We start from the raw sequence: 6,905 nt of genomic DNA on the forward strand, positions 1-6,905 counted from the left end.
TGCTTCAACTCATACTTTCCGGATACTTAATCCCACCTTTATAGCCACCCATTTACGCAGTGGTGTTTGGTGTAATCAAAGTACCTTTCCGGTATAAGTGATTTATATGATCTCATGGTCATAAGGACTAGGTAACTATGTATTGAAAGCTTATAGCAAATAACTTAATGACGAGATCTTATGCTACGCTTAATTTGGTGTGTCCATTACATCATTCATATAATGATATAACCTTGTTATTAATAACATCCAATGTTCATGATTATGAAACTAATCATCCATTAATCAACAAGCTAGTTTAAGAGGCATACTAGGGACTTCTTGTTTGTCTACATATCACACATGTACTAATGTTTCGGTTAATACAATTATAGCATGATATATAAACATTTATCATAAACATAAAGATATAAATAATAACCACTTTATTATTGCCTCTAGGGCATATCTCCTTCACAAACTCACAAGGCTGCCACTATGTGGGCTTTGAGATTTATAGGAAAATCTGAAATCTAGTATGGGCCACTAAGTGCAGGCCCAATATTTCAACAATCCCCCACCAGATCACAAATCCCCATTTAGATATTTACCAATACTCGCTGCTTGTTTATATACCAGTGTTTCAGCGGAGACTGTTAAGTTGAACTTCCGCCTAGAACCTTAAGCTACATCCATTCACACTTGAACAATGGACTAAGCCTTGAATTGCAAGTTTTGCGTGAACAGGGTTTCACTCAAAGTCATAACCGGTGACATGGCTGCCGTAGCCTACCCCGCGGGTGAAGCATATGCGTCATACTTCGTGGTCTCTTCATGAGTTTACTAGAGATCACCCAAATCTCATAGATTGCGACGTTTAACAATCAGACTCATATAGGTGTGTTATTTCAAGAATGCTCTGTAGGACAGCATCTTTGCTAAAGTAGCCAACATAAACACATTAATGCTTGTTTCCAACCTGCCTTACAGCAATTGAGAGTTGTGCATCTTCACATAGAGAGGGTTACATAATACTCTCCTCAATTAAACCACTAGTTTGTTCTTACCAGGTCCTAATTCACGGGATCTCCGATCACAAAGGTTGGGTTGCCACTATGGTGTAACATCAACGGGTTTCAAACCCATCTCCCTCGATGCACTTTCTATCACATTACGTGATAGTCCCTTTGTAAAGGGATCTGCCAGGTTTTTGTCTGTTTGAATATATGTAACAGTTATTACTCCGGAGTTTCGCAATTTCTCGACGGACTTCAAACGTCTTTTGACGTGTCTTGATGACTTCGCGTTATCCTTAGAATTGTTCACTTTGACAATTACGGTTTGATTGTCACAATTCAAAAGGATTGCCGGTACAGGTTTTTCAACCACGAGCAAGTCCATCAAGAGCTCACGCAACCATTCTGATTCAACAGTGGTTGTGTCCAAAGCAGTAAGTTCTGCTTCCATAGTTGACCTCGTCACTATGGTTTGCTTGCAAGATCTCCATCACACTGCGCCACCTCCAAAGGTAAATACATACCCGCTAGTGGCATAGAGATCAGCTACATCAGAGATCCAATTTGAATCACTATATTCTTCAAGCACAACTGGGTGCCCTGAATAGTGAATCCCATAACTCATTGTACCACATAGGTAGCGCATGACCCTATCAAGTGCATGCCAATGATCAGTACCCGGGTTTGACATGAACCTACTCAACTTGCTAACAGCAAAAGAGATGTCAGGTCTAGTCGCGCTCGCTAAGTACATGAGTGAGCCAACGATCTGAGAATATCTCAATTGATCTACGGCAATCCTCCGGTTCTTGCGCAATGTCACAATGGGATCATAAGGTGTTGGAGAAGACTTGCTATCAATATAGCCGAACCGGCTCAAGATCTTCTCAACATAATGGGATTGCGTTAGAGTAATCCCACTCTCATTCTTAATAAGCTGGATGTTCAGAATCACATCAGCTTCTCCCAGGTCTTTCATATCAAAGCACTTTGACAAGAAAGACTTGACCTCATGTATTGCCTACAATTAGGTTTTGGATTGTTGGATAATTAGGCACAATTTCCATGATTAATTCCAGAATATAAAACATGATGACAACAACTACTAACATGTGAAACTCGAACAAACTAGATGCATTAATCAACATGAGTAGCAGCAACACAAACGGTAAAGCATCCATCGCTAAACAGATCGAGATATGTTGCACGTACCGATCTGGTGGAGGTGGCGGTGGAGGTGTAGAAGATGATGTCGCAGCAGTAACGTTGTTGATGACAACGTTGTGGACGACAGGGACGACAGGTCGAAGTAGACGGCGTTGAAGATGACGGTAGGCAGCACCGCCCGACTTGGACGGAAGGCGACCCGTGATGAAAAGCTTGAGCAGTCGCGCAGAGCGCTTCCCAAAAACCTGATTCGCCCTCTCCCGTACAGGATCGCAAGGACGAGCGGTTCCGGAGACCTGCTCTCCCGTTCGCCGATGCACGTCGGCGCACGGGATGGAGTAGGCTACGATGGCGGCGCAAGCAGAGAGAGGTGGCAAAACCCTAACTCATGTATTAGATATGTTTCTGCGGTAGCCTGGCAGGAGATTATATAGGCTCAGGAAACCCTAGGCAACGTGGGGCACGCCCACGTCGCGCACACGTTTCGAGTCGGTTACAGATAGCCCACGGTTCGGGAGCGAACTAACTGCGACGCGTCCGTCTAGGACTCTATTCGTTTTCCTGAACTGCAAAAAGAAAGGAAAGTCTCGGCTCGAGGCTCAAACCACTCACCACGAGCGCGGCGCGCGTCGTGTCAAGACGAGCGAGGAGGAGGAGGAGCGCGCGTGAACCACTCCTATTCTTACTCACTTGCTAGTGGTGGAACAACCCACCTTATAAGGTGGTCTAACTTCCTCCTAACTTTCCATGTGGGACTAAACTTCCCACCTCTTGCCACTCCCTAGTGAGCTGCCACCAACTTGGGCTCAAACTCACAAGGCTGCCACTATGTGGGCTTTGAGATTTATAGGAAATCTGAAATCTAGTATGGACCACTAAGTGCAGGCCCAATATTTCAACCATGCCACTAAGTGCATATACATTTTGTGTCTGAGGTTCTTCTGTAGTTTGGTTCAACCACATATAGTTCGCATGCATTTATAGTTGATTCTTCGTCTGAACATACATATATGCTGAAGTACTTTTATGCCGGTCTAGTTGTCGAACCCTGTTTCGATATCAGTGCCCGTGCCGTCTGAACCTTTTGGCTCCTCTGGCACATCTTGAGGATCAAGCTCGCTTTCTTCTTGCCACGCTTCGTTCCGGTCAGTGTGATGTTCTGAATTACCGTGTTCAGCCCCGGAAGCTTTGCTACTCTCCGCACCAAGGTCGTGCCTCCACGGTGACAGATCTCGTATAGAGCTAACACTGCATTCTCCTTGCCCTTTGGAGTTTCCCACCTCATTAATCCGACGAGGGTGGTGATCACGGTTTCAGAGCTCCCAACGAGATGCACGACGGACGGTTGCTTCATCAGCAGAGCCAGAGCACCGGCGGCTTCCTCCGACACGGTGTCGTTTCTCAGGGCTTCGATCAAGGCTACAACCGCGCTCTCTGGATGCGTCGAGAGGTTGAATAGCGCCATCACCGCATCTTTCCTCCCCCTCGGCGTCCCCTTTTTCAGCATAGAGGCCAGCTTCTCCAGAGCGCATGGCTCGTTCTGTAGACACGTTCGTGATCATCTTCTTGTAATCATGGACGACGGAGAGGCTAAACAGAGTTGCTGCTGCGTTCTCCTTGGCCTCCGTAGTCCATCCATTCTGCAACACGTTGACGATGAGCCGCAAGCAACCCTCCTGCTCCATGATCCGTGTCTTGTTTGGCTCGTTCGTAGATGGACAGGTTGAGCAGCGCAGTCACCGCGTTCTCCTGCGCCATCTGATCCGTCGACGGGAGCAGCCTGCAGAGCAACGGGATCGCGCCAAGCTCGGCGATGAATGTCTGGTTCTGCTTCCCGGCCTTGGCCAGCAACCTGATCTCCTTGGCAGCGACCGCCTTTGCGCTATCGGAACCCTCCACCAGCATCCTGACCAGAATCCTGGCGGTGGCCTTGTTCGCCTCGACGGCCGCCTTGCTGCTGCAGGCCGTGGCGACGCATTCCGCCATCCCCTCGTTGCTCTCCGGCGAATCGTACTGGAAGCAGTAGACTCCGCACCACTGCGAGATCAAGCTGCGGAGCGCGCGGTTGGGCACCAGGCGGTTGTCGGCCAGCACCTGGCCTGAGTTGGGGCAGGTGGAGTGGCCCTCCCCGATCCACTGGATGATGGACGGGCGGTCGTAGGTCTGGCCGGTGGAGACCACCACGGGATCGCGCATGAGGTCGAGCGAGATCGGGCAGGAGAACTCCTTGGGCACCGAGAAGGAGGTGTTGCCGCTGCCGCTGCCGCTGCCGCCCCAGGACAGGAGGCGCTGCACGTTGCCCACCGACGGCCAGTACCGGGCGGCCTTGGAGTTGGCGGGGTCGAAGAGGCTGTAGCGGAGCAGGGCGACAACGCCGCCGACGAGGAGCAGGTCGGTGTCCTCCTCCTGGCTGAGGATTTGCTCCTCGAGGTACTCGATCTCGGCCTGGCAGGAGGCGGCGTCGGAGATTCCAATGCTGGCGAGGAGGGATTTGAGAAGGGTGGGGTCGGGCGGGTGGCCGAGCTCGATCTCCTACACGCTACACCTCGGCCCAGACCCAAGATCTGACAGGGCGCCGCCGCCAGGTCGCAATCCCCTCGATCCAAAATCCCGACCAAGCCCACCTAGAGCCCTTAGCTAGCTTTCTTTGGTAATACCTCCAATGTCTCAACATATATATCTAAATTCTTAAAAGCCTACACTCAGTAAGTAGTGAATAGATGTGCACTCCATCGTAGCTTCTGTTTCTCAAAAACTCCACGAGCTTAAATAGTGCCATCTTTAATAGAATCACACACTTTCTATTTATTTTAAATAGTGCGACCTTCAATAGGATCACACACTTTCTATTTATTTTCTTATCACACATTTTTAAAGGTCGTGATGACCAAAGCTCTAACCATGTGATCATCATGCAAATGTCACGTGTATCATCTCGATCATGCCATATTTACATTAGTTGCATGACTTAAGAGACTCGTGACTGAAACCCCTACAAATTCAAAATTTTAAAATACTCATATATGCTCCTAACTAAAATTTGTGAAGCCAGTGTCATCAAAATTTTGACCTGATAATTTTATTCGATCTTCTAAATTTATTTTTATTTTTGCAAAAAGAGGGCACCCCCGTTTTGCCGTTTGGGCTTCAGTCTTGTATGGGATAAGTAAATCATTAATCATTGTCAACTACTAGGACACGTTTTGTCTATGGACAGTGCTGAGCGTCCCCCGGGATGAAATCCTCCGATCCCCCGGGTCGTCGGCCGTACGATACGAGCCATCAGAACCGTACAACGTGAGCACCGCTTCCACCAGTAGAAAAATAAAGAAAAAACACTCGTCGCCTTCGTCCACGAACTGGACTCTGCTGCCCGCAACTGGTCCATCTGCTGGTGGCGGCGTCGTCGGAGAAGCCCAAAGCGGATTCGCCGGAGAAGCCGGGAGTGAGTCGCCGGAGAACTTTGAAAGTGTCGTCGTCGATGCAGCAGCCCTCTCCACCGCTCTGCCTCCCCCATCAGTGCACGCCGGCGGTGCTCCGCCGCTGGTAGCCGCCCGATGTGCCTGGGAGCAACCACGGCGGCCGTCGCTGCTGCAAACGTCGCCCACTGCTGCTACCCATGGCTGCCGCCGCTGCTACCCACGGCCACTGCCGTTGCTGCAAATGGCCGCCGCCGCAGCTATCCATAGCCTCCGCCGTTGCTGCAAACGGCGTCCATCGTTGCTACCCACGGCCGCCGCCGTTGCTGCGAACGGTCGTCGCCGCTGCTACTATCAACCGTCGATTGTAGCAAGGTCGGGCGTCGCCGGCGCTGCTACCCACGGCCGCCGCCGTTGCTGCGAATGGCCGCCGCCGCCGCTACCCATGGCCTCCGTGGTTGCTACTACCGGCCGCCAATTGTAGCACGGCCGGCCGCCGCCGCCGCTGCTAACCACGGCCTCCGCGTCTGCTACAAACAGCGACCACCGCTGCTACCAACGGCCTCCGCAGTTGCTGCGAACGGCCGCCGCCGGTGGCGCCACAAAGGTAGGAGCCTCATGTGCCCTCGGCGGCGGGACACAGGATCCGCGCAGCCAATCCTTTGCAGCAGGGCAAGGTCGGCCGCCCCTTGCAGCAAGAGCCTCTTCCAACCGCCCATCTCCGCAGCTTTTCCATGGCGGCGACTATCTCGACGAGATGAGCGCGGGGAAGCGGCGGGATTCGCAGCAAAAGGCCGACGGCCCGACATACATCAATGGCGCCGCCGCTTGCAGCAACATTTGAGGAGGCAGGAGAGGTAGGGATTGGGGGCGGCGCGCTCGAGGTGGTGGAGGCCGGCGGCGCGCTCGCGGGAGAGAAGAGGACACGGTATATCGGCGGTGGGTGGCCGTGCCGGTGCGATTGAGAGGAGCGGCGTATTTTGGTTGGGGAATCGGAAGTAGTAGTACTAGACGACGCTAGGTAGAAGAGAACGTCAGGATAAGCTTTGGGTGGGGCCCACCCACGTTGACCACGCACGCGGACGCGTGTCACGCTCGCGATGCGGAGGAAGGAAGCGAGAGATCCCCGGGTGATTGCTAGCGTTTTCCTTTGTCAATTTGGTGAGTGCCAAATTTGTACTCCATCCAAAATGCATGTTCTGGATATGGATACATCTATATATTAAAATGCATCTAGACACATTCATATCTAGACAAAATCACAAGACTTATTTTAGAACAGAGAGATAGCATAATCATGTATTGGTGAAACTATAGTATATAC

General features: G+C 51.0%; 1 pseudogene; it reads right to left on the minus strand.

The window, feature by feature from the left end:
• Positions 1-3,186: 3,186 nt before the first annotated feature.
• On the minus strand, positions 3,187-6,300 carry LOC124671225 (annotated as a pseudogene).
• Between the last annotated feature and the right edge of the window lie 605 nt (positions 6,301-6,905).

This window comes from Lolium rigidum, chromosome 7, assembly GCF_022539505.1.
Source record: "Lolium rigidum isolate FL_2022 chromosome 7, APGP_CSIRO_Lrig_0.1, whole genome shotgun sequence".
In the NCBI taxonomy this organism is placed as follows: Eukaryota; Viridiplantae; Streptophyta; class Magnoliopsida; order Poales; family Poaceae; genus Lolium; species Lolium rigidum.